General features: G+C 39.0%; 1 protein-coding gene across 4 annotated transcripts in view; it reads left to right on the forward strand.

The window, feature by feature from the left end:
• The window catches only part of LOC306865490 (RNA binding protein fox-1 homolog 1), a 148813-nt gene that overhangs the window by 55205 nt on the left and 68336 nt on the right, over positions 1-25272 (forward strand). Inside the window, exon 1 of one of the 4 annotated variants that reach the window (XM_079410113.1) lies at positions 5680-5973. The exons of 2 other annotated variants lie outside the window; for them this stretch is intronic. The gene's annotated coding sequence lies outside the window, so the exon portion shown is untranslated. Of the gene's footprint in view, positions 1-5679; positions 5974-25272 lie in introns of those variants that run through there. One more of the 4 variants, XM_079410115.1, reaches the window with a different exon arrangement.

Here is a 25272-nt window from a genome sequence, read left to right on the forward strand (position 1 = left end):
AGTGCCCTCCATAAGTATTGGAACAGTAAAGACAAAATTGCTCTGTTGGCTGTGGAGTCAAGACATTTGCAAATATGATTAAAAGATAAATATGAGACAAAACTACAGAATGTCACATTTTATTATTAGCCGTTTCAACACATACATGTTTTACCAAATAAAAAGAACAGCACTTTTAGAGTTCATCCCACTCATTGATGTGAGCATAAGTATTTGGACAGTTGAACATAAGGCAGATATAAAAGATTAAAAGCTATTATTTATTTGCAGATCCCTTGTGCACAATCACAGCAGTGAGTCTGTGACCCATAGACATCACCAGACTCTTGGTCTCATCCTTTGAAATGCTTTTCCCAGCCTTTAATGCAGCCAGTTCCAATTGTTGCTTGTTTTGGGGAGTTTCTGCCTTTACTCTCCTCTCCAGCTGGTGACATTCATGTTCAATCGGATTTAAATCTGGAGACTGACTTGGGCAATATAAGACTTTCCATTTCTTTGCCCGTATAAATTCCTTGACTGAACTGGCAGGGTGTTTTGGGTCACTGTCCTGATGCAATATGAAGCACTTCCCAATGAATCTTTCCCATCACTTAGATAAAGGTTCATCTTTGTCTCATCGGCCCATAAACAGTTCCAAACCTCTGCTGGCTCACCTTTAGCCTGCTTTTTTGCAAACTTTTTTTGCTTTCTATTTTTGGTGCTGGTCAGAGGTTTGCATCTTTCTGTGTAGCATCTGTAATTCTGTGTCAAAGTCTCCTGAGGACAGTAAATTGTCAGAGCATCACCCCAGTTTTCTGGAAGTTGTTGGTGATTTTACAGACACGTCTTTTAGGGTTAATTTTCACAGCTTTTATGATTTGTCTGTCATCAACTACTGTTGTTTTCTCAGCCGATCAGGTCGTTGTTGGTTGCTGGTGTCGCAGGTGGTTTCCAAACTCTTGATTTCTCCATGCCCTTTGTTTTTGCTAGAGCTCTAACTAACTTCCTCTTTTCTTTTAGCATCCAAATTGCTTTCTTTTCTCTCAAAGTAAGCTCCCTCGTCTTCATCCTGGTTTGTGTGTGTCATCATCGAATGCAAGATTCAGAATACAGAAGTAATGGATATAACTGATACGACACATTCCCTGCTTTTAATATCTGAAGAATTAATGCAACAGGACACAGCTGATCACTTAGAAAGACCTGTGAGGCAACTGTTCCAATACTTATGCTCACATCACATAGAGGGATGTAACTCTAAAAGTGCTGAACTTCTTAGCTGGTAAAACATCTGTGTTGAATCACCCAATAATAAAATGTGACATTCTGTAGTTTTGTCTCATATTCATCTTTTAATCATATTTGTAAATGTCTTGACTCCACAGTCAACAGAGCAATTTTGTCTTTACTGTTCCAATACTTTTGGAGGGCACTGTACATACATATATATATATAAATAAAAGGTGGTTTTAGAGGGTACTGAGGTAGAGCTATAGATGAAGGAGCTTGTGTGATACTTGTGTGGGTGTGAGGAGTCAGGGGTGGGCGTAATGGAGAGGGGGAGGGGCCAGGCCATTAAATAAAGTGTTCATTGCTGGCTTTAATTAAATGGTGACTGTGATCTGAGCGAGAGATTGGATTGTATGACATATCTCTAGCCTCCGCTGAGAACTCACATCAGCTGTGTCAAAGATATCGGGAACGGAGCATAAAGTCAATTACAGCTCCAACAGTGAACAGATAGAAGAGGAGAAAAACACTCCCAAATGCTGTCATTTGAGAGCGTTTCAGACACGTTTATGACAAACTACATCGAAGGGGGTTTTGGGAGCAACGCAGGTGGACGGGGAGCAATTTGGACGTCGTCAGGTTGATGGGGACCCAAGGCTGTCGAAAGGAGTCGCGCAGGAAACCTTTGTGATTGGGAGCTGAGATTAATCCTGGAAGGCAGGTATTGTTTGAGTAGTGCTCGCCGCAGTAGATTGAAACATACTTCAGGTGCTCCAGGTCACAACTTCACCCTCAAATTATTTCAACGAGGACTTGAGGAGCCCTTCAGCACTGCGGACGCAGCTCCCGAGGCCCTCTCGAGTCTGAACTCAACAAGGCAGCGGGGAATTCACAATATGCTCATATAATCAGCACAATTAAAACGGCTACACTTTGGCATGAGATAATGCTGAGGAAATCCTGTTTGTGTGCGTCTGCCATTTTGTCGGTACAGTCTGTTCGGACCAGTGGTCTGTTGAATTTTGCCTCAGCAAGAATGATGTTAGATGTCGATTTCCTCTGGGAAAGTGCTTAAAATGTATGAGCCGAGCTCTGGCCGTTGTTTATTTTGTTTGTCACTGAATTACTTGATATGGTTGTCACAAATATGAATGTCACGGAAGCGGATAAACCGCTTTTCAGGATCAGATCGAAAATTGTGATTAAACTTAAAAAAATAAACCATTTTTTATTTTATTTTTTCAGATATTTTTCACAGCAGACGAAAAATTGCAGGTCATACATCTATGTTTTGACAGTATAATTGATTTTCTATTGATGTAGTACCCAGCTGCTCTTTTCCTTAATTCTATCAGAGAATTTAATGACAGAAAATAAAAGTGAAGGGATCTCCGTAAGCCCAGTGAGATGAAAAAGAGCCGACAAGAGAACCATCAGCCATCGCCCAGAGCAGTCCTTGTGAAACAACACTTATGGATGGTCTTTTCCCTCTTCTTAATCTACAAAGTAGAAATATTTAATGAATATTGATGGGATCTGGACATGTTTTCCAGCATTGTTTTTTTTTTTTTTTTTTTTTCAAACTAGCTAATTCCCAAGCCCCCGTCTGGCTTTGCTTGTTATCAGGCTATGCAGTGTACATAAAGGCACATTTAACCCGCGATTAATCTCAGGCACTCCAGCGCTGAGCGTTTGTAATGTGATAGAAAGTTCTGGATGAGCTTCAAGCCAGGTTTGGATAAAGGCCTCCGCGTGCGCCGTGGCTGAATGAGACAATCATTTTCAATGGGCTCCCATTGCTCGCTTTTACTCTCTGAGCCCCCTCCTTCCCCACATGGAGCAGTGAAAATTCAATGGAATGAATGTTTGTTGATTTCCCTCTGAAATCAAGAAGTAGATTAGTTTGAATTGGTGGGGAATGAGGTGAGGAGGCTAGGTGGCTCGCTATCGCCCGAGCCTATTTCCCATTTCCTGTGTGTGCGTGCTGGAGGTGTGAGAGAGAGGGCAATGGTAATTACCGTCTGTTTCTCTGGCGCAGTTATGCCACTGATACACATCCACGCTCCCATTATCCCGCAGATCAGCCAAGCAGTTTGTGTTTGCATTCGGAGAGTATCAGATTCCAGATCTGGCCCAAGACGTTACAGAGAGCGAGAGAGAGATGTCACATCTCAACCTCCCTCTCATACTTTGTATGAGCTTCTAGCCCATCTTGTTCGTGGTGCCTTTCTTTTTTTGGAAACGTTGAATAATGAATTTGATAACAAAGGGAAATGTGGCAGCCTTCGCCGGCCTGACTGAAGTGCTTAATTAGCTGATTACAACGAGCCAGGATTGGCCTCTCACCGCTCACATTTGGTCTGCGATTTCACATGACTGTCCCCTTGCCGCATCCAACTGACTGTTCATAGCCCCCCTGCGGTGGCCGCTTTCTGAGCCAAAATGTGAAATTACTGTGGCACATTCAGCCACTGAAATGAGCAGCCATAGTCTGGATTAAATCAATCTGCACACAAGACAATAAACCCATCAATTCTATGAGTGTGGTGGGATTGCACTTAGTGCACTTCGAAATTACTCTTCAGATATGCTAAGGATAAGTCCGATTGGCCAGCTAGTTGACTAGCTTTTAAACCATGAACTGATGTTAAAGATCAAATCCTGAGCATCAAACAATGGATTTGGTTGAGCATAATAGTAATAATAATATTAATAATAATGATAAATGTATTCTTCTTATTATTATTATTACTATCATTATCATTATTATTGTAAATCTTTAGTATAGGGACGAATTCTCACTATAAACTAGTTGCTTATTAGCATGCATATTACTAGCATATTGGCAGTTTATTAGTACTTATAAAGCACATTCTGCATGACCATATTCTACATCTCTAATCCTACCCAATACCTAATGATTTAAAAACTACCTTACATAGCAGTAATTAAGAGTTAATAATAGTTTATTAATGGCGAGAATTGGACCTTAAAATAAAGTAAGCATTATTATTATTATTAGTATTACTACTACAGAAGCAAATAATATAAACCTGTTATACATAATAATAAATCAAGAATATTTTATTTACTATTATTATTAGCAGTAACAATTGGCTGCTTAATGACCCACCCATTTTTTAAATGTTATAACACTGCTACTACAGCAATTCACATATAAATTGGTTATTGTGCTTGACTGCTTTTTTATGTATTTATTTTATTTATTTGTGTGTGTGTGTGTGTGCACGCGTGCTTTACACCACAAGTTTTGTATTTTTACGTGTGAAGTAACTTTTAACCCCCGATTGTGTTCCTATCTTGTATGATTTTGTTCTGTAGAGCACATTTTGAAATTTATTTCGAAGTGTGTCTCAGTGTCTTTTTTATTGTCCGTATAAATGAGTCAAATGTGTTTTGTTTGTACCCCAGCATTCTTCATAATATCATTATATAAAAAAAATTGTTTATCACATCTGTAAAATAAAGGGATCTTAAGTGTAACATTTGCAAAGCCACTGTCTCAATGACCATCGTCTTTTGTTGCGGTGCAAAATCTGAAAGGTGGCAGACGGTTTTAATCCGCAGACAGTACAACACAACATAGCGCTGGTGGATACGGCACGGTTGCGTGCGAGAGCGAAATAAGCCTTTCCTCTGCATCAGCTTTTTCGCTCTCGCAGACTGTAACACAAAACTACATTTAAACCATCAGATTTTGTGGGGCCGATGTGCAGCCTCAATAATTGATGAGCTTGGCTGAGTGCGGAGGTTTGGAGACTCGCTTTGCTTTACTGCAACGCCAGAGAAAAAGAGAGAGGTGAAAGTGTTAGATATTCTCTCACATGGTGTAGGTTGTTGTGCTGTACCACCCACACTTTAGAGCAAGTGAGCTGTGAAATGTATTCATTGTAACATGGAAAATGGAGGAATTGCCTGTAATGTCTGACAGCAAGGGCAGCCAGCCAACGTCACCTGCATTATTTCACTTGTGTGTGTGCGTGTGTGTGTGTTTTTCCTCTTTATTTTTTTATATATTATTATAGGTTTGGGAAATAGGCAGCAATTTCATTACGATGTGATTTGGGAAGAAATTGCCCACCATTGAGTGACCCCACCGCTGAGGATTAAATGGGAAGTCAGCTCAAATAAAGTTAATAGTGCATTAACTGAAGGCAGCATTGCTGAGCCCCTAAGCAGTGTTCCTCTTCCAGTGCCTGCCCCTCTCCTTCCTCCTCCACCTCTTCTTCCTTCTGCCCCCCCACTTTTTAGCTCCTCATTTGTCTTTTATCCTCTCTTCCCTCTGTGAAACCGCAAGGCAGCTACTGTATATTTGTACCTCTAAGGCGGCACAGTAAAAAAAAAGTGGATTGGCTGCAATGTATAGGAATGAAGCATGCGAACCAATGGAGTGTGCCGTTGGCCCCTCCCATCTGCATATCTCCGCTCCTCCGCAGCTTGCGAGAAAGCAGCCTGATGAATAACACAGAGGGGACTTGTCTCTGGGATTATTAATTTCCCATCTCTCTCTCTCTCTCTCTCTCTCTCCCCTCCCTGTCTCTCTCTCCTTACCCTTCCCTCGTTCTTTCTCTGTGTGCTTACCCCTTGCGCGTGGCTTTTTTTTGTTTCTTGCCTTGCTGTTTCAAATGATCCTTTTCCATTCAGTGTGAGAGTGCATGAGTGTTGCTTCATGGAGCTGTGCGGCCACTGTTAACACTGCCTGGTAGCTATTCTTCCACACAAGAGCTCTCGCGTCACAAGGGGGTGAGTTGGTATCTATTAAAATCAATATAGTGTCGTGAGACCCTGGGCTAACGCAGTCGGTGTGTGTGGGTGGGGGGGGGGGGCAGGTTTTCTAATGAAATTTTCAATCTGAGTATGCCTGCATCTAAGTCTGACCTACAAAGCAAAGGGAATTTCTCGCTGAGGACTCCAGTTGAGTGCCGGTGCGCGGTCAGATGCTCGTATTTGTGTGTGTGAGTGTGTGTGTGTGTTAATGTCAGAGAACGCCTGGGTCTCATAGTATGATCAGTCAGCTAACAGAGCAGCGAGTTGCTAAACACCATGCATGCTTTTATCAGAGCTAATAGGGATGTGTGTGAGAGACCTTGATTTTGCTGGGGGAATGGCAATGGGATGGAAATGCGAGCTAATGATGGGTAATTGAAATAGCGGGGAATTTGTTTTGTTGATATTCTCTCCCTCTCTAAACTTTTGTTGGAATATTGATGACTCTCGGGCTGCAAAAATGATAATGATTATAATGACATCTGCATCGGAAAGTACTTACGAGAGCAATAACAACTAACAATTGAACTTTAGCACACTTTACGTGACACACTCGGGCCGTGACTTGACTCGCACATTAAGGGACGCTTATGAATTGATGTTCGGTATGGATGTGTTTGATTAAGTGTGTGGATTTACTGCAGAAGAAGGTAAAAATTTTACTTCTGACTCATCATTCGGTGTCTACCATATGGCTGTGTTTTGATTGGTTGTTAGTGCTGGACATAATTTGTGGGAGGAGTTTATAATGTAGCCACTTGATTAAAAAAATAGTTTTTATTTACATTTTTGGACCGTAATTGTACTTATTTATTAACAAAGATCTTTTAACTGTATTTGATTAAATGTGTCATATAGTTGTGAAGTTTTAGCAGTTAAAACTGTTCAAAAATATAATTCAGCTCTGACAACATGGCTGTGTTTGGATTGGCTGTTTGAAGGGGCTTGAAGTGTATTTGCTAGTTGTATTATTATGTTATTTTTATTAATATTATTTTATAGTTTTTATTGACATTTTGTGGCATGTAAGCTGAAATGGCTGTATTTCTTTGGCTGTTTGTGTGTAATATCATTTGTGGAAGGGGTTTGGAGTGAATTTGCTTGTTTTGAATTAAATAAAAAATGTTTATAAAAATGTACATTGTAATAAGCAAACACATGTCCCAAAAATGTAAATTAAAACATGTACACTCATTTCCAATCAAAAGTCATGTGGAACTACTGAATGATATTGCAAACTTATACAACACAGTTACTTTGTGATTCCACATATTTATTGAAATGCAAGTTACAGTGTTTGCTAAAATTATTAAATGCGAGGACTCAGGTACAGCACAGGTAAAAATATTGCTTCCAATATATCATTAAATAACTGTTTTAATTGGCTGTTCATGTGAAACATCATTTGTGGGAGGAGTTTACTGATATGTCACTTGTTAAACATATTTACAGTCATTTAATAGTTTTAATATACGTGTTGGCAAACATTTTTTGTATTTGATTAAAAGCAACAATATTCAATTTCAATAACTGTTTTGTTTGGACAGTAGATTGGACAGACTTTTTTTTTTTTTTTTTTTTTTTTTTTTACAAAGTCTGTTCAGATTCAAATGAAGTTAAAAGATTTTCCCCCCACTTTTTGTGTGTGGTTTAATCTCACACACTGTAGTGCACATTGCCCCCCCCCCCCCCATCGTCCTAAAGAAAATATGATCCTCTACATAAGCTGACATGTCTTTTTATACCCTCATTACATTGTTTTCAGTAGCTTTGTTCAGTCGAAAATGATTTTGGAAAAAATAACAATGGCAGGAAAAAAGCAAAAAGAGCGAGCGAAGAAGAAGGAGAAAGAGAGAGAGAGAGAATACCCCACATTCTGTTTATGTAATTTAGTGAGTCATAACGTGGGTGCATGAGGCATTATGCAAGTCCTGGTTGTGCTTTGAAAAATCGGTTATCTCCACAGCACCTACAAGGCACACAGATGGATGCGCCTCAGTTGTGGTGCGCTTGAGCCCTGGCAGTGCAGGGAGCCGGGGCGTCTCAAAGCAGGGAGCCCTTCTGGAGGAGGACAGGCCTCTTTTTCTCGAGCCGTCAGAGCTTTGGATTGGTAAATCCTGTGGGCTTGACCGAATAGAGGAAGTGCAGAGCTACATGAGGGTGAATAATCATAGTGTGCAGGAGAGGGGATTTCGCAGGGCACTGCATATGCCCTGTGCCTACAATTCACCCCGCCGCTCATTAGATGCTGAATACATCATGCAGATTTCTGCCAGTCCTCTCATTTCAAATGCAGCTCCTCTTGACAGAAATTAGAAAAGAGAATATATAATCAAAGTGATGATGTTGTGTGTGCGCGTGTGCCATTTTTTCATGTATTTTTTCTTTTAAAATTGATTCACATTAAAAATAAATCTCAATATTAATTTTAAATAATTATATTTAATATAAGTCAATAAATAAAAAAAGATGCTGAAAATAGTAGTAGTCATAATAAACTGATTATTCCCCCCGACTTATCAAAGATCCAGACTGTTCAAACACCATGTACGTCGACTATAAAATACACCCAGGCGCAATGATTATACGTTTCATTGTTCAGTATGAAACGTATAATCACAATATTATTCTCAAATAAATATGTTTAATGTAATTCAGCACTAATTCATGAATTCTTGGCCAAAAAAATGCTTTCTAAAAATAAAGCAAGCACCCATTTTGTGTATCTGATTATTCCCCACGACTTAACAAAGATCCAGACTGTTCAAACACCATGTACGTTGGTTGTAACATATCCCTGGGCTGCAATGATTATATGTTTCATCGTTTGGAAAATGCATGGCCCTTAAGTGTGAGAATGAAATATAGAGTTAGATCGCTCCCTCTTTTATTTCCCTTGGAAGCTGGCAAAGGGCCGCTGCGTACTCTGTTATCGTCAGTGGGAGTTAAGTGCTGTGTGTTGAGCACAATCGGAACATGTTTATTGCGGCGATTATGTAACTGGTTATAGTCTTAGCCTGTCCTGTGCTGCCGAGGCCTTACGGCACACATCACGCTAGTTGCTAGCGTTGCTGTTTTGCTCGCGGCAGGGCAAAGGGAGAGGGGGAGGAGGAGGGTGTCGGGGAAACCTCACACCGGGCATACGGCGTTTGCTATCGTTTGTGGAGTGGAAATAGAAACATAGCATTCCGCCGCATGCCGGTGTGTCATGCTTGTATTGAAATGATAATGGAGCACATGCCGATGCAACGGGGGCTCCGCTCTCAACCCCACAGGGAGTTGAAGGAGAATACCACGGTCGATAGTTCTGCACAACAAAACAAAACAAAAACTGCTCTCCTGGCGATATGTATAAATGCTGCCTCCTTATTGTTAACAAGACACCACGTCCTAGGCAAAGGAGCCATTAAAGAAAGCAGTGGCTGTTATTAAGTCAATGACTGAGTGAAGCACTCTGGGGTGATAAAACGATCATATTAATACCTTGAACTCTCGCTTTCGTTAAATGGGGCAAGTGTATATTGCTTTGTAAACATTTCCACATCAATAGTACGGTGCCACAACAAAAGATAAACCCCAGGTTGAACAAGGAGATAAAGCGACTGTTTCACAAGATTAAATAGAAAGTGATGCCAGCTTGGCAACCAGGCCATGTGTTGCATGGATTATTTATAATGGGAGGAAAAAAAATCATATATGCAAATCATACAATTACAAGCGGTAAAGCCAAGTATTAAAATATGAGAGCAGATTTAAGGCCTTCAGCTGATGTCATGAAAATAAATGAATTTAAATCGAACATTTGCATTTTGGCACAAAATAGTCAGACCTGGAAGACTATTCTATAATAAGAATATGATTTTTTATTTAGAACTTTTGTTTGTGTTTTTCCGCATGAGTTTTTTAACGACTATCTGTGTTTTTAATCTGCGTCCTTAAAGCACAATAGCTTCACGCCTAATATTGAATATTGTTTTTTTAATCTACACAGGCAGCTTTTGTAATGTATGACATAGAGGAAATTAGCTCATAAAGAGTCATGCAATTTCTCCTACATGGAATTGTGTGTTGTTTGTAGATCCCTGTGTTGTAAAGAAGGCCTCCATAATCCATTTACTTCAATTTGTAAACACACAAATGTCACCGTGCACCAGCGCAGATGTTATGAACCCAACAGAAATCTTCTAATACCTTGTATATCTAATCTTATTCAAATTAGAAAGCATGTCTGCGCCGTGGTTTTGTAGTGAAAAAGCATGAAACAGAAGGAAGCATTCGACAAATGCGTTATTTTTGTGCACAAATAGCTTTTTTTGCATTTAAATTGGTTGTTATTAAGTAGATGTTTAAAAAGTGTACTTTGTCAGATTTTGCACACACAATATTGGATTATTATTTTTTGTATTATTTTTATGTTAAATATACATTGAACAATATTTGTGTTTTGGTTTACTTGGTTTACTTTGCACGTACTGTGCTTGAGTTTATTCCAAAGGATAGAAGTCTGTGGCTAATCCTCTGGTTTGTACATACTGTCAGCTTTGATAGGGGAAAAAATGAAGATGCCGTGTGGGTGAGCAAGATTAGGCTTATCTTCAATTGCATTGTATATAGGGATATCCGCGGTGACATTGACAGAATGGGACGCTTCTCTCTTTAAAACAAGCCAAAGGAATTTGCAGGTTGAAACAGTGGAGGCGATCAGGAGTGGTGGAGGCGCCCAGGCTGCAGTTTGTTTGTGGTGGCGTGCTTATGCATGATAGCCCCAGCTCAGGACAACAGAGGGATGAATAAAATGCTCGGATTGTTCACAGCCATTGTAGCGCTGCGGTTGCTCTTTGTCCTGAAGCTACCTTCGCTTAGCTCTCCACATCATGTTCTTACCTCCCCGTCGCAGCGGCTCCGTCCTTCCAGGATGCTTGAGATGCCAGAGCATCTAATGGCCCCTGCCAAGATGCCTCGAAAGACAACCACTTTTGAGATCGCGATGCACACGCCACAGTGAATCTAACTCATTCTGTTTTGTAAACGGCAATTTTCTGTCTCCTGACATGTGTTGACATGTTTCCTATTGCTAAGAGATGTCAACACGTTTTTAAGGGACGCACCGATGATATATTAGTACTAAATTGTGTTTTTAGTTTGTCAGTATTCAGTATTCAAGTCAATATTGGATATTCAGTTGTGCATGCTCTATTTTTTCATTAATGATATTTTGCCATCCTCCCACAGTCACTTTAAAAACACATAAATTATTAACACTGTTAAATGTTGTTGTTTTTTTTATTATAAAAATATATGGAATATGTCTATTGGCCATATTATTGTTAACTAAAACTAAAACAAAAATCATTAAAAAAACTTTTTCTGTAATTTAAATAAAGATGAAATAAAATACAAATATTAGATGAGGAAAAAAGAAACTTAAACTCATGGCCATGGCAACTAACTGAAATAATGAAGTTGAAGTTGAATTGTTAAAATTACTCAACTAAAGCTGAACGAAAAATGAATTTTAAGCTGTATATAATTATTCACAAAAATAATAGCAATTATAAAAGCACATACAATTACTAAAACCTAAACTAAAATTAAAATGACTGTAAATATAATCAAATAAAAAGCTAATTCAAAATATTAATGAAAAATATTAAAGTATGTAAATAATACTAAAATATCTATGGCTATCACATATTAAATATTCCTGCAATCTTTTTTTAAGAGGCTATAGTCTTTATATAGGTCAACGTCATGAACCATGACTTTATACTTGCTAGTTGGCTGCATTAGCAATAGGGAGACCAAGAAAAAATTCTGTGAAGTGCAGGATGAGTAGCCAGTATTTATTTGGTCTGTTTTCTGTTCATAAGACTATAAAATTAAAATAAGTATATATGTTAAAAGTGTATTTTTTAGGAGTATACTAGAATATAGTTGGCTTCAAAGCTCATATTCTTGGACTAAAAGTCAAAAGAAACTCCAGTACAAATCACATAATAGTAAACAAGTCTATAATGAATGATGTTTTGCTTCAGCTGGTCTCCATAAAAGCATCGAGGTTGACACACAAGCCCCTGCGTCAATCATTACATATTTTCCTCAGTGGCCGAGTTGACTTCTCACTCTACCTCCAGCTTGCGTGATTGATGTCGGGCAAGGTTAGCGGAAAAAGAGTGCACTGTGTTCTTTGACCGACAGTGGGCCGCTGTCCTCTCTATATCTCTCCCTGTATCCCCCCTCCTCTATTTCTTTCAGGAAAGGCCTGCTTCAGGACTGCCACAATTTTTCAGCTCCAGCCCTGAGCACCTCTGCCCCCAGACTTAGCCCAGCTGCTGTGGACCACAGACACACTAATTGGCCCTGATTTAGTCTGCCGTGCTTTAAGTGCACTCTGCTGTGTGTGCTGCGTGGGGCTGCCATGTCAGTCTGCTCTTTTCCCACTGGCTCTTTAGGCCATTACCTAAATGAAGTGCTGCCACTGGAAGTTGGTGAGCACATGCTAACGGTGAGGTATTGATTTATGGGTTATTTCAAGTGATGATATCTCTGTCTTCAATATCTCCGGAGAGTTGTTTTTTATAATACACTTGAATAATTTACAAGATAATGATATATTTGGTGATAATACGTTTAGTTTTCGTAAGGTTCGTAAGTATGGCTACACTCTATAAGTAAAGGAAATAAGCCAAAACATGAATACGCATGAATAGTCAAGTCATATCCATTTTATTTGTATAATGATTTTCACAGTAAAGATTTCAAAGAAAACTTTTCAGAAAATCATGATGATAATGTGTATGTGTGTGTGTGTGTGTGTGTGTGTGTATAAAGTATTTATTTATGTATGTATTTATTTATATATGTTAGTTAGATGATATACATTTTGAGATGGTATAAACATCTCAAAGTTGAGATTTGCTATATAGTATATATCGTTTACTGAAAGTATACTGTATGTAGTTGCATATAAGCAAGGCAAGTTTATTTATATAGCACATTTCATACACAATGGTAATTCAAAGTGCTTTACATAAAAGGAAGTAAAATAATCATACAAATTATATAATCACAACAATTAAAAACAAGGAATTTAAAAACATTTAAAATGATTAAAACATTTATTTAAAATGAATTAAAACAATTAAGAATAGAAAATTATTATACATAAAATACAGTGCAATCAGTTCTTTTATATACGGTTCGTATACTTATATAGACTATATAGAGAGCTGTACAGTAATAAAATATACATTTTGGGAATATATAAACAATCACGATTTGCTGTAATTTATGTATGATTTTACATGAGTTTACTTTATGTATATGGGTAAAGTTAGATATATATCCAACTTTATATAGAGCTGTGCGATAATATAATTTGCGCAACAAAATAATTTATGATTCACAATGATATAAACAATCATGTTGTTGAGATTTCATATATATATGTGTGTGTGTATATATATATATATATATATATATATATATATATATATATATATACTGTATGTATGTGTGTGTAAAGTTATATATATATCCAACTTTATGTGAAGCGCCTGCTGTGCAGTAATATTATTTACACTTTCTAAAAATATACACACCCACACAGCCAAGATTTGCAATATACTGTAGTCTATAAAAGCAGCAAGGCTTTTTTTCTTTTCTTTTTTTAATATATATATATATATATATATATAGGTCTTATTCTGTGATGGGCAAAGGTGCTGAACTGAAGCCAAGTCGTTTACAGCATCGCGTTTCAGAGATGCCAAGGCCTAAATCAATTTAACTTCACAGCTAGCGGGGGACGGATGGAAATATGGACATTCGTGTGGCTACGCCCTGCCAGTCATCAGAATTAAAACCATTAATCTATACACAGGTGACTGTTTTAGCACGCTAGCACAGCAGATTCAGCAAAGAAAACCAACAGCGTTGAAACAAACAGTTTTCCCCTCACAAATCCTGTTAGGAGACGCGACAGAAGCTGTTCTGCTTAAAATCATTAGCATCTCAAGTTTCTTAAATTGAATATGCATCGGATGTACGTTTTCTCAAAGCGCACTCTGAAACACACAGGGTCCGGCGCTAGTCCGTCAGCCAGTTCAGAGTGGCGAAATGACTTGGGTTTGCCGAGCACATTATTGTGTATTTGACAGTTCTTGACAGTTCAATTTTAGCCCTGTGTTCGGCTGACATTATTCTATCAGGGCCCTCCATAATCTGAGGCTGTAATACGCCGGATGCGGCAAATGCTTATTTCCAAGACCTCTGCGGCAGGGGCCGGCCTGTGCCATCACTCATATATCAATTACCTAATCTAATGCATCTCAGTGGGCTGCTGCCCGAGCTTCATTTACTGTAAGTGCTAGAAGCTCCTCTGCAATTGTTATGTGTGCCAGCACCAACCTGCGCCGTCTGGGGGAGAGTGAGCTCAATCGGAGAGGGGCAGGGAAACACACGAGAAGCAGGGAGGGGGAGAGCGAGAAAGACTCGGGGAGATAAAACGAGTTAGTGGGGGAAAAAAGACAAAGAGAGAACAGTGAGCGCTTCTCTGTAAGAGGGTGTCATGCATCAGCGGGCGGAGAGGAAGAGCGCTGTAGAATAGACGAGTATTAGCAGCTACGCACATGCTGTTATAGGAACAGGAAGCAGAGCTCCTCTCCAATACTGTTCGCCTCCACATTTTTGGAAGATTGTAGCTCGGTTCCGAAACTTACTTAGCTGACTACTGAGGCAGCATACTCTGTCATGAAACGATATAGCTGACTCATTTGGAATGCACTTGACAGACTCATAATTCATTTGATATTAGCATGTTGCTAAGCTAAATGTGTGATAGTCGAATATGCATAAAATTAGCTGTACACAACTGGGGTATTGTAAATATAGGTTTATAATTCATAAATACTGATCTTGTCACAATGCATACTTCTCTGCAGAGGATGTGATGCTATCTTAGACTAAAATGAGGTTTCTTAGACGGTAGCATGATTAAGTTACATGCAGGACCGTTCAAAAGTTTGGGGTTGGTAAGAATATTTTATGTTTTTGAAAGTCTCTTATTCTCAACAAGTCTGTATGTATGTGTGAGTCCTGATGAACTCAAGGTACCCCATATAAATATTTTGTAACATTATAAAAATGACTTTTGGTCAATATAATGTGTCCTTGATGAATAAAACCCATTTCATTGAATCTTTCATCAATCAATCAATCAATCAATCAATCAATCAATCATTCTGTCCCCAGACTTTTACACATTAATTCTAAAAAAACGTTAGTGGCCACATTGGATATCTGGCTATTTTAACATAATTCATTGATAATAATTCATAAGTTCATAATATTAAAGATTTGGCACTGTTTTCTGTCCACAAATCAAATAGAAGTAAATTTGTGGAGTTCATGTTCCTCAAGTGTCATTAAAACAAAAAAGGACATCATAAATACTAAGAAATTCTGAAATACGTGCTATTTTTTTTTAAATTAGTTTTTCCCTAAAATTGTTATGCAGACTATATCAGTTGTATAATTAGATGCTAGTGTTTTCAGACTTTTGGACCTCACTGTGTGTATTCAGCCTTGTGAAAATAAATGGCCCAAGTGTCCGCATGGTTGTTCTAGAGTGTGAACAATGAATGAGAACAGCAGGAATCTGGAGATATGTCACCCAAACTAGCCTCTCCAGCAAGACCACAGGCAAAAGAAGCCTCCATGACAACTGGAGAGGGATTCGTCCACAGACTGATTTACTGTAGTGAGGATAAGATTCACATTCTAAACCGGCTTTTAAATCATTTTTAAAACCGTCAAGTGAAATGCTTTCCAGTAACACTGGTGAGCTAATATATTAGCGTTGCCTTGGAAACGCTGGGAAAGAAATTGTTTGATGTATCCTCAGAGGGTTTAAATGAGGGTAGGATGGCGGCACGGCAAAATTTGTTCGCCGCTTGTTTTCGCATTCCGTTCCAGTTAATTGTCTTGGATGGCTAGTAATTAATCAATGCGTTTTTGTCAGGTCACCGCGCACGCTCTAGAGATCTGTCAATAAGTCACGTCAGACTCATCAGATATATCAGTGACACACTAGAATCACCATGACAATTAAAACTGCAATTAGCACAGGCTCGGCGGTCCCACGGCGGCACACATGTGCTAAGTGTGTGCGTGTCTATGCGTATGCAGATCATCAGTGAGTTTAAGCGCAGAGGTGTGCACTGAGAACTCTGCCGCTAATATGTTTTGTCAGGAAGGTGAGTGTGGGTTATAGAGTGGCCATGTTTATGTCTGTATTCCCATGTGACAGAGCGCGGTTCCCACTTCCCTGTCTGTCTATAACGCAGTGCAAAGGTTGGCCTGTCAGCTCTGTCTGTCACCCCCACTCTGCGTCAGGAAAACATGCCAAGGACCAAGTCTCTCACACACATTCATGCATACACATCCCTCCCGTTTGCCCAGTGACCTGTGCTTTTCTTGGTGTGTGTTACAGAGCCCGTGCAGTGCTGGGATCAGCTAACACAAAGCTCCTAAAGCCACGGCTTTCCTGCTCAACCACCGCAGAGCAAATCCGCAGATCTACCTGAGCTCTTACAATGCACCATTCCTGCCTGTAAAAGCTGTAAGTTCACCCAAAAATGAAAATTCGGTCATCATTAACTCACCTTTGTGTTGTTCCAAACCTGTATGACTTTAATTCTTCTGTGGAATGCAGGAGATGTTTTGAAGACTGTAGTGGTTGTTGTTTTTACAGTTAATAGGGTATGGAGATTTCAGACTTCATAAAAGCATTATAAAAAAAGATCAGTGTGAATATTTACACACAATAGCTTTGTGTGAGGAAAACACATACTTAAGATCTCTTTGGTGGCAAGTTTAATTTTATCAATGAATCATTTGATATAATTTCGCACAGCTGGTCTGAATGATTCATTCACGAATCAGAATTGATTTGGTACCTTGAGTTCATCAGGAGTGAATAGTGAATCAGTGAATAATGACTTGAATTTGGGTTTATTCATCATGCAAGGCTACTGAATGAATTCAAAAGTCTTAAATAGAATGTAATATGTGAATGATTCGTTCAAGTCAAATCTTCTCAATGAATCATTTGATGCCCACAAACTTTATAATACTAATATTTGACTGTGATGAAAACAAGGTTATGAGGCATAGAAGTACATTGTGTTCAATGCATTTTACTGTGGCTTAACAACATGCCAATTTAAAAAACAATGGACAAAACCTCCATAAAACTATTTTGAAAAATACATGATTTAGTATCTTTTTTCAGTACATGCCATTGTGAAGACTTTAACTCTATCCATCACAGCCATATTTTCATCTGCGTAAAATTTACGAAAAAACGAAAGTTTATGAATGAATTCAGAAACACATTATAGAATTTTATAGAATTTAACTTTATAGAATTTAAGGCAGCAGTCATACAGGTTGGGAACGACACGAGGGCGAGTAAATAATGACAAAATGTTCATTTTTTGGTGACCTATCCTTTTAAGAGGACCACATTTCCCTCTTGTTTGCGGGAGATGGGAGGGGGCTTATGATTATGGGCTCAGCTCAGCTATGAGAAAACATTTAGAGAGAGAGAGAGAGAGAGAGAGATCGAGCAGCAATGCTTCTTTTGTGTTCTGGTAAAGCAGACGGCCCTGGGGGCTTTGCGGGGAGCCACAGCGAGGCTGGAAATGGGCCCGGCAGTTTATGACACTTCACAGGAACCGTCGGATGTGTGATAGGAGATGCTGATGGGTGGAAGCCCCCGATAACCCTGTGTAAACCCTTGGGCTTCCACCAGATATACCTTTAATTTACAGTGATAACTTTTCACTGCACCTCTCACCCTCACATTCCCACAGTGCTGTGCTAATGTTGCACAGCAATAGTGGCGCACAGGGGAAAGAACTAAAGCGTATGTGCGGCCTAACCGTTGACATATGCGCTCAAAGTTGCGCAGGCGTACCGTGCGGACGTGACAGCGCATGGATGATGCAGAAATACGACCTTTTGACTTTGAGCGGCTGGCGTTTGCAGCGAAAACGCGATGAAAATAATTTGATGGAACTGTTTTCGTAAAGTAATTTGGGCCATTTGACGCCATAACAGATGGGCCATATTCAGAGGTGTTGCATCCTCTGCTAAAATTAATAGCACAACTTTTACAGCAGCTGACACTAATGTTTTTATGCTGGCTTTTGGAGTATTTTATGTCACTAGTCGAAACTAATAGCTCGGGTTACTACACAGTGTAAACATTTATAATGGCAATTTTAAAACATCTGGCAATAATGGGATGTATCTTGTTAGACGGTGAGGCTTGTCAACACAGTGAACGTAATTATGACAGATGCCAGTTCTCCTAGCTCACTCATGAAGACACATGTGAGCGCACACACGTGATCCCAACCCTCCATTCTGCGCTCACACAGAAAATCACTGGTTTGCCTAACAAGCCATTGAAATAATTGTTTTTAACTAGTGTAAATATTTTCAAACTGTGCAAAAGCATGAAATTGGCCAATATAGGGGAAATGAAATGCAATTAATCCACAGCTCCCATAATACAGATAAGGACAGATAAATCTTGCACATGAAACGGCATGAAATTAAATTGCGCTGTTTTAAAGGCTTTCATTTTTACTGAAATAGAATGTGTATGTAGGGATGAGTTAGAATGGTTGACTGGTTATCTACTGGTCGACTAGCTTATTCTTAGTTTTGTTTTAGCTTGAATATTTTTGGTGTTTAAAGGAGATGAAATAAGAGACATACAGTATGTTCAGTGAGACATACAGTATGTTAGTGATATATAAAAATAAGGTTGTTAAATATTTAGCCTTCTGTATTTGTTGAATATCTATCAATTATTTTATTAGACTCTGATTCAGTATTTATTAATATTTTTATTTATTTATAAATGAGGAAAGCATTTATTTATTTGTTTAAAATTAGGGGAATAATATAAAATAACATTGTAATTACTAAAAATATAATTATGTTCACATTCAAACAGACATGTTTGGCCTTTGTTCAGTGTCTCATGTAATAAGTAGCATTTTTCAGTTTGTTTTTTTTTTTCTTTGTTTTCAGTTTTGAATACCTTTTACTAACACATCTTAAGACTGCCGCATTCTTCTTTGTCTAGCTGTTTTTAATGGCAAGAACATAGAAGTCTGAGGTGATCGCCATCTAAAAATCCCAGGATAAAATGTTTAAGGTGGGCCGTCTTTCTGCCATGCTCAACTTTTTCCTACCCCTAAGAAGCGCATATAATCATAAATCATGTAAACCATGCTAGTTTGTTAAGAAAATGTGTAGTATAAAATATGTGTATCTCAGACATTTCTGTTTGAGCCGTTCAAGTCATATTTGATGATGTCACATCGGTTAGGTCATCACTGACATGCTTCCAACTGCATGTGCTTTAGTCATGATTAAAGAAAGCTATGGGAGATGGAGCTCGTTTGCCGGCCTTTCCGGAGGGCTATGAGTTCGGTGCTGGCAGAGACATCTGTGTGTCCTGGCCTGTTCCTGCAGCTCTCTGTGTGTGTCCATCTGTGTGTGATTAGTTCTGCTCTTAGTGTACCTGTGCGCTCACTCCAGAAATCATTAGGCCTGGTCATACCTCTCCTAGCTACGCTTCACAACATCTGTCATGACACAGTCATCAGAGACCCTGCAACATCTGCCAGAGCCTTAGCCTTTGTTTCCTCACACACACACACACACACACACACTGTTTCTTGTTCTCCTTGTTACCACTATTGTTGTCATTTTTTTCCCTCTTTTCTCGCATTTTTTCTTCACACAAACCAGAAATAGGACAGCTCTTTGATCAAACAGTATTAATGTCCTACCCCCTTCTCGCCATTGATCCACAGATAATATACGGCTCCTGCTATCTGAGCAAGAATTTTGCAGCTGAGAATGATTTCAATCCAGTGGTTTTAAATGAGAAGGGAAAAGATGGAGGCTTTAAAATATAAGGTGTGGTCCAAAAATTAAAAAATCTGGGAATTATTTTGCTTACACTTTATTTTAAGGTGCCCTTGTTACAGTGTAATTATATATTTAAGTACTGAGTAATATTAATTAACTGCATGTACTTACTATATGGTTAGGTTTAGGATTAGGGTTTGGCTTGGGGTTACTTGCATGTAATTATGCATACTTTCTTGTTATTATAATAGTAAGTACATCTAACGTGTAACAGAGGGACACCTTAAAATGAAGTGTATGATATGATATAATATACTCATATAATATACTATACTGACAAGTTGAATTGGGAATATAAAATCATATATATATACATTCGCCTTGTTTTTATCGCAAAATAACCTGGGTGATCTGGTATCATCATGAAGTGGTTTATTTTGCAATTTGAACCGGATCACTGTATATTACCTTTCTTATTATGCAGCTACTTAGGAAATAAATGAATAAATGGACATGGAATATTGATTTGAGTTGAAATTATGTTATTATGTGAGGAGAAATAGACAGCAGAGTGCTGAAACTGAAACTAGCACACCCATATAGGAAATCAGATGGCTGGGACAAAATTATACAGGTCAATTATACATTTTAACTGTCCTTTTATAAAAATATGTAATTGCAGAATTTGAGCAGAATTAAGAATTCCAGTGAGCTGTATAATAAATAAATATAGTCATAATATATATTAGGCTAACTTAATATGATACAGTGTAGACAGCTGTGCTAACAATAAATGACATGATTCCAAGGTTAAACATGATGCGTGATTAATGTTCTTACTGCATGTTCCTTTCATCCAGAATGAGAGGAGGGCAGGGAGACAGAGAGAGAAAGAGACGGGGAGAAACAGAAGACCGTGATCGGGGCTGGGTTGGATGGAGGAGAGAAAGATGTGAAAGGCAGGGAAATGAGCTTTCTCCTGCCAGTGTGAGTGTGTGGCTGCCTGACAGCCTGGTTCAGTGCCACCTCGCCACTTTGTTACAGCTGTGTAAATAATGGCTCTAATTAAAATCACCTGTACCTGACAAGCATCAGAGTGTCTGCAGGAGATGCGCTGGCCTGATGAGCACGTTGTGTTCATGCTGCTGTCGCATTCACTGCTGTGACAACTGACATATTGCATGTGCGACTACAAATCTCTACTTCATGTATTGCACGGGAGATTAGGGCCGAACTGGGTTTACACACACATGCAAGTGGCTACTTGCTGATCGTCACATGCATACAAAGTGCACACAGGCTGACCTGGTTGTTGTTCAAAACAACTTGTGAAGTGAATTATATTAAATGTTATCATAATCAGATGAACTTATCTAACAACATGCTATATATATATATAGCTATTTATTTAGAAAAACCTCTAGTTATTACCTACCAGTTTTGATTTCTCTTTCGATTATTCCATTAGATCCATGTAATCATGATTTAAATGATTCATCACAGTATTATAATTACCATGGCCAAAATACACCAAATTGTCTCCAAAACGTTTGTAAATTCCAATGATATAATATTTGCATTTAAGATATTTAGCGTTTTTTTACCAAAAAAACATGGTTAGTTAAACCATAGCAACTACAAATTAAGCATGGTTTTCATACACTAACCATAGTTTACCAAATACCATGGTATTTGTAGCAAGACTGTGGTTACAGAAATGGAAATCACTAGGCCATAGTAACCATGGTTACACTTTTACTACAATAAAACCATGGTTAATTTTTGTAAGGGTTGACTTTATGGATGCGCATGTATATTTGTATGTAGGCCTACTGCTATGCTGTGAACAAAACATTCAGCCTCCCTCAGAAAGATTTGTGTCTTTTATGCAGGAAAACATAAGCTACACTCCTCCTAATAGCATTATTAGCCATTTGCAGTGTTGTGCTACTGTTTCCCTCCAATTTATGTCTCATTGTGATCAAAGGACGATGACTCAGACCCAATCCCAGACTGAAGCTAGCGTGCGTTAGCCGCGAGCTACTTTGCCTTCTACACCCACAGAAACACAATTTCCCTCCACAAACGTCACGCGTCACAAACAAGTCATTGATCCAGGGCTGATCTGCAATTGATGAAACATAATGAAGAAATGAAAAAGCCAAGTATGCAATGTTTTCAAAGGCGACATGAGCCGTCTGTGCGAGATCTCCTAATAGAATTACCCACACGCAGCTAAAGCATAGCAGTGACGCTAACTTGTAATTAAGATTTCTGCGGCTCGCTTAGATAACCCTAGAGTCGGCCTGCTGCTGTGGCATTCTCTTTGTTGTATGTTACTTTTAGCTGTGTGTGTGTGTGTGTGTATGTATGTGTGTATATATATCAGTGGTTTTCTGAAATGTGGCGGCAAAGTCCTCCTTGGTTAAATAAACTTTACTTACACTATCAGAAAAAGGGAAAAAACTATGTATTAACAATGTAATCAATATTCTATTTATTAAAGCCAAGTATGAATTTCATCAAGTTAGATTTTTTAAACATTTTACATTTATTCCAAAATAATAACTCGAGGCAGTAGCTGTTTAAACTATATATATATATATATATATATATTGTGATGAGTCGGCTGCCTCCCCCCTTATTATCATCATCACTCCGTCCCGTATTCGCCGCCCTTCACCAGGCTCCCGTCGGGAGTGGGTGTGTGAGAGAGGAGGGGCGTTGAATAGCCATGGTTGGCGGCGTGTGATGAGGCGCACCTGATGTGAATAGAGCCTCATCACCGCCGCTGTTTAAATGCCGAGCGCGCCTCTCCTCGGGAGACCGGTCTCTTCCCCGTGCGTGCACGCTGGTGTCCTCGTGGGTCCAGGAAGGGAGCGTCGAGAGCGGATGGAATACCGCACCCGTGAGTTTGCTAGGCCGTTGAATCCCCCGGAAGTGCCGCGGACAGAAGATGGACGAAGCTGCTGAAAAGAAGCCGCCGCCGTGTGGCCACCGGACTCCGCCCCTTACCTGGACCCTTCCTTTCCGAACACTGCCCTCCTTCGCAAACCCCGCAGCACGACGAGGACACCAGACCCCCTGTTTATTTTGGACACTTTTACCCCCTTTTGGACACTTTATTTTATTATTTAGTTCAATAAAAGCCTCTCCAAGGCCTGACGCTACACCCACTGTGTCTGTCGTTTGCTCCTCCCGCCACAATATATATATATATATATATATATATATATATATATATATATATATATAAATATTGTGAACTTATGTTCTGCTACTCTTTTTCTTTTATTTAACTTTTAACTTTTTTTTTTTTTTTTTTTCATTTTTAAGACCACCAGTCATCAAAGCTCTGTAAATATTGGTTATTGACATGGAGATTTACTTTAAATTTCACCAAGCTGATTACTCACTAAAATAATTTTTTAATGCCTTCATGTCTTATTTTGATGTAACAGATTGGTTATATCTGAGTTTATGAGTTGTTTACTTACTTTTTTAAATCAGTCTTCCAATTACCCCCCATCAAACCCACCACATGCTTTAGGGTCTTTTAAAACTCAATGGGCTCAGGGGAGGCAAGACAGACACACACACACATATATACATATATATATGTATGTATATATGTGTATGTAAGCAAGAAGGTGCGAGAGTTTGTGCTGCATTGTTAATAAGTCACGACATGAAGTGGAGTAAACTTATGGACATACAGTACCATTCCTGAAACAGAAAACTAATGAATACATACAGTAATATTCCCTCTGTACTTCGGAAAATGGGCTTCCACACAAGCACATCAACGGATCTTCAGTATGAGAAAAATTTATTTGAGGGAGGAAGGGCGTGGTCTCAAAATTAAAGGTGAAAGACACAAATAACACCAGCAGAGGTCACTCATGCTTGATTAAATAAATGGCAAATCATTCATTCCTTAAAAACATAATACATGGAATAGTTTTGACACTATATAGGCTGAATGCAGCCACATACTAAAGGAAACTTCTGAGATGGGCACAAATGACATCCTGTTGTGAATCTGTTTTGAGAAAATAGTCTCTTAATTCTCCTCTGTATCATTTCTCTATGGTGATGCAGTCTATTTCACCCTTAATGAGACCCCTTAGAAATTGACAAAATGGAGAAAGTAAGAGAGAAGCGGGGCTGCTGAAAAGATAGTTAAGGAGTGAATCACGTCCCGATCCGTGCTCAGCCTGTGGAGCTGTGTTTATTCCATATGAACCTGCCTTGCTGAGTCCCAAAGGATAGCATCTATTAAGTGAGCCTGACAGTTTCCAGGCTGTCTCCATATGGCCGAGACCCTGCTGCTGAGTGCCTTTGCCTGCCACGCATTCCGTTTTCACCCACATGACATCCACCACATATAATTACAGCACATGGGAGCCCAAGCCTGTGTGTGTGTGTGTGTGTGTGTGTGTTGTAGGAAGAAGTGGTAAAACTTCTCAGCACAAGGAGGGTTTTGGGTGGTGACCCTGACTCTCTGATTAGAAAATTAGCCCAAAACATGGCACACTAACGACCTAGGCTTATTAGCGACAGAGCCAATGTTTAGTAGGCGTGCTGGGCTGAGCTGTGAGCGACGGGGAGGGCCGACAGTCTCCGGGGGAGCAGAGAGAAATACGTTCAGTGTGCTGGGGGATAGACAGAGAGAAAGATGCATCCGACAAAGACGGCTGAACCCCTCCAAGTTCAACCCTACTAGAACATGAGATTTGTGACAAGGAATGGAAAGCAGATTTGTTCCAGTGGAGCGGAGGGGGGAAGGCGATGAATTTGTGATCTGGAAATGTATATGCGCTCCTCGTCTGAAGCGGTGGCCGGCCTGGAACATGCTGGCCAAGACTGATGTGTATCAGAGGAAAGCTGGCAGGAAGAGAACAGCTGCGGGGGGACATGGCTCCGACTGCATACCTGCCATCTGATTCTGCCAGCCTTTTTGCTTTTACTTCTTTCTCGCATTAAGGAGGGTCAACCCTGAAGCTTCAAATGCTGTGTGTTTCCTGAATGTTCACTTAATTATGTTATTGTTGTTATATATACTTCGTTCAGTTGATTCCTAATTTCTTTATTTTAATTCATTTTACTGTGAGTCAGGTATTTGATTTTCTCAGTATTTTAATGAATTTATTTAACTATTTATTTATTTTTAATTAAAGTTTACTTATATTTATGTCCATCTATATATGTCTATTTCTCATTTTATCTGTTTCTATCTCTCTCTCCATCTGTTTTTATATTTATATTTTTAAATATTTAAAAAATAATAAAAATAGTAACTGTTACGAGTTCTAGCTT

Source organism: Barbus barbus (assembly GCF_936440315.1).
Source record: "Barbus barbus genome assembly, chromosome: 4".
Taxonomy (NCBI): Eukaryota; Metazoa; Chordata; class Actinopteri; order Cypriniformes; family Cyprinidae; genus Barbus; species Barbus barbus.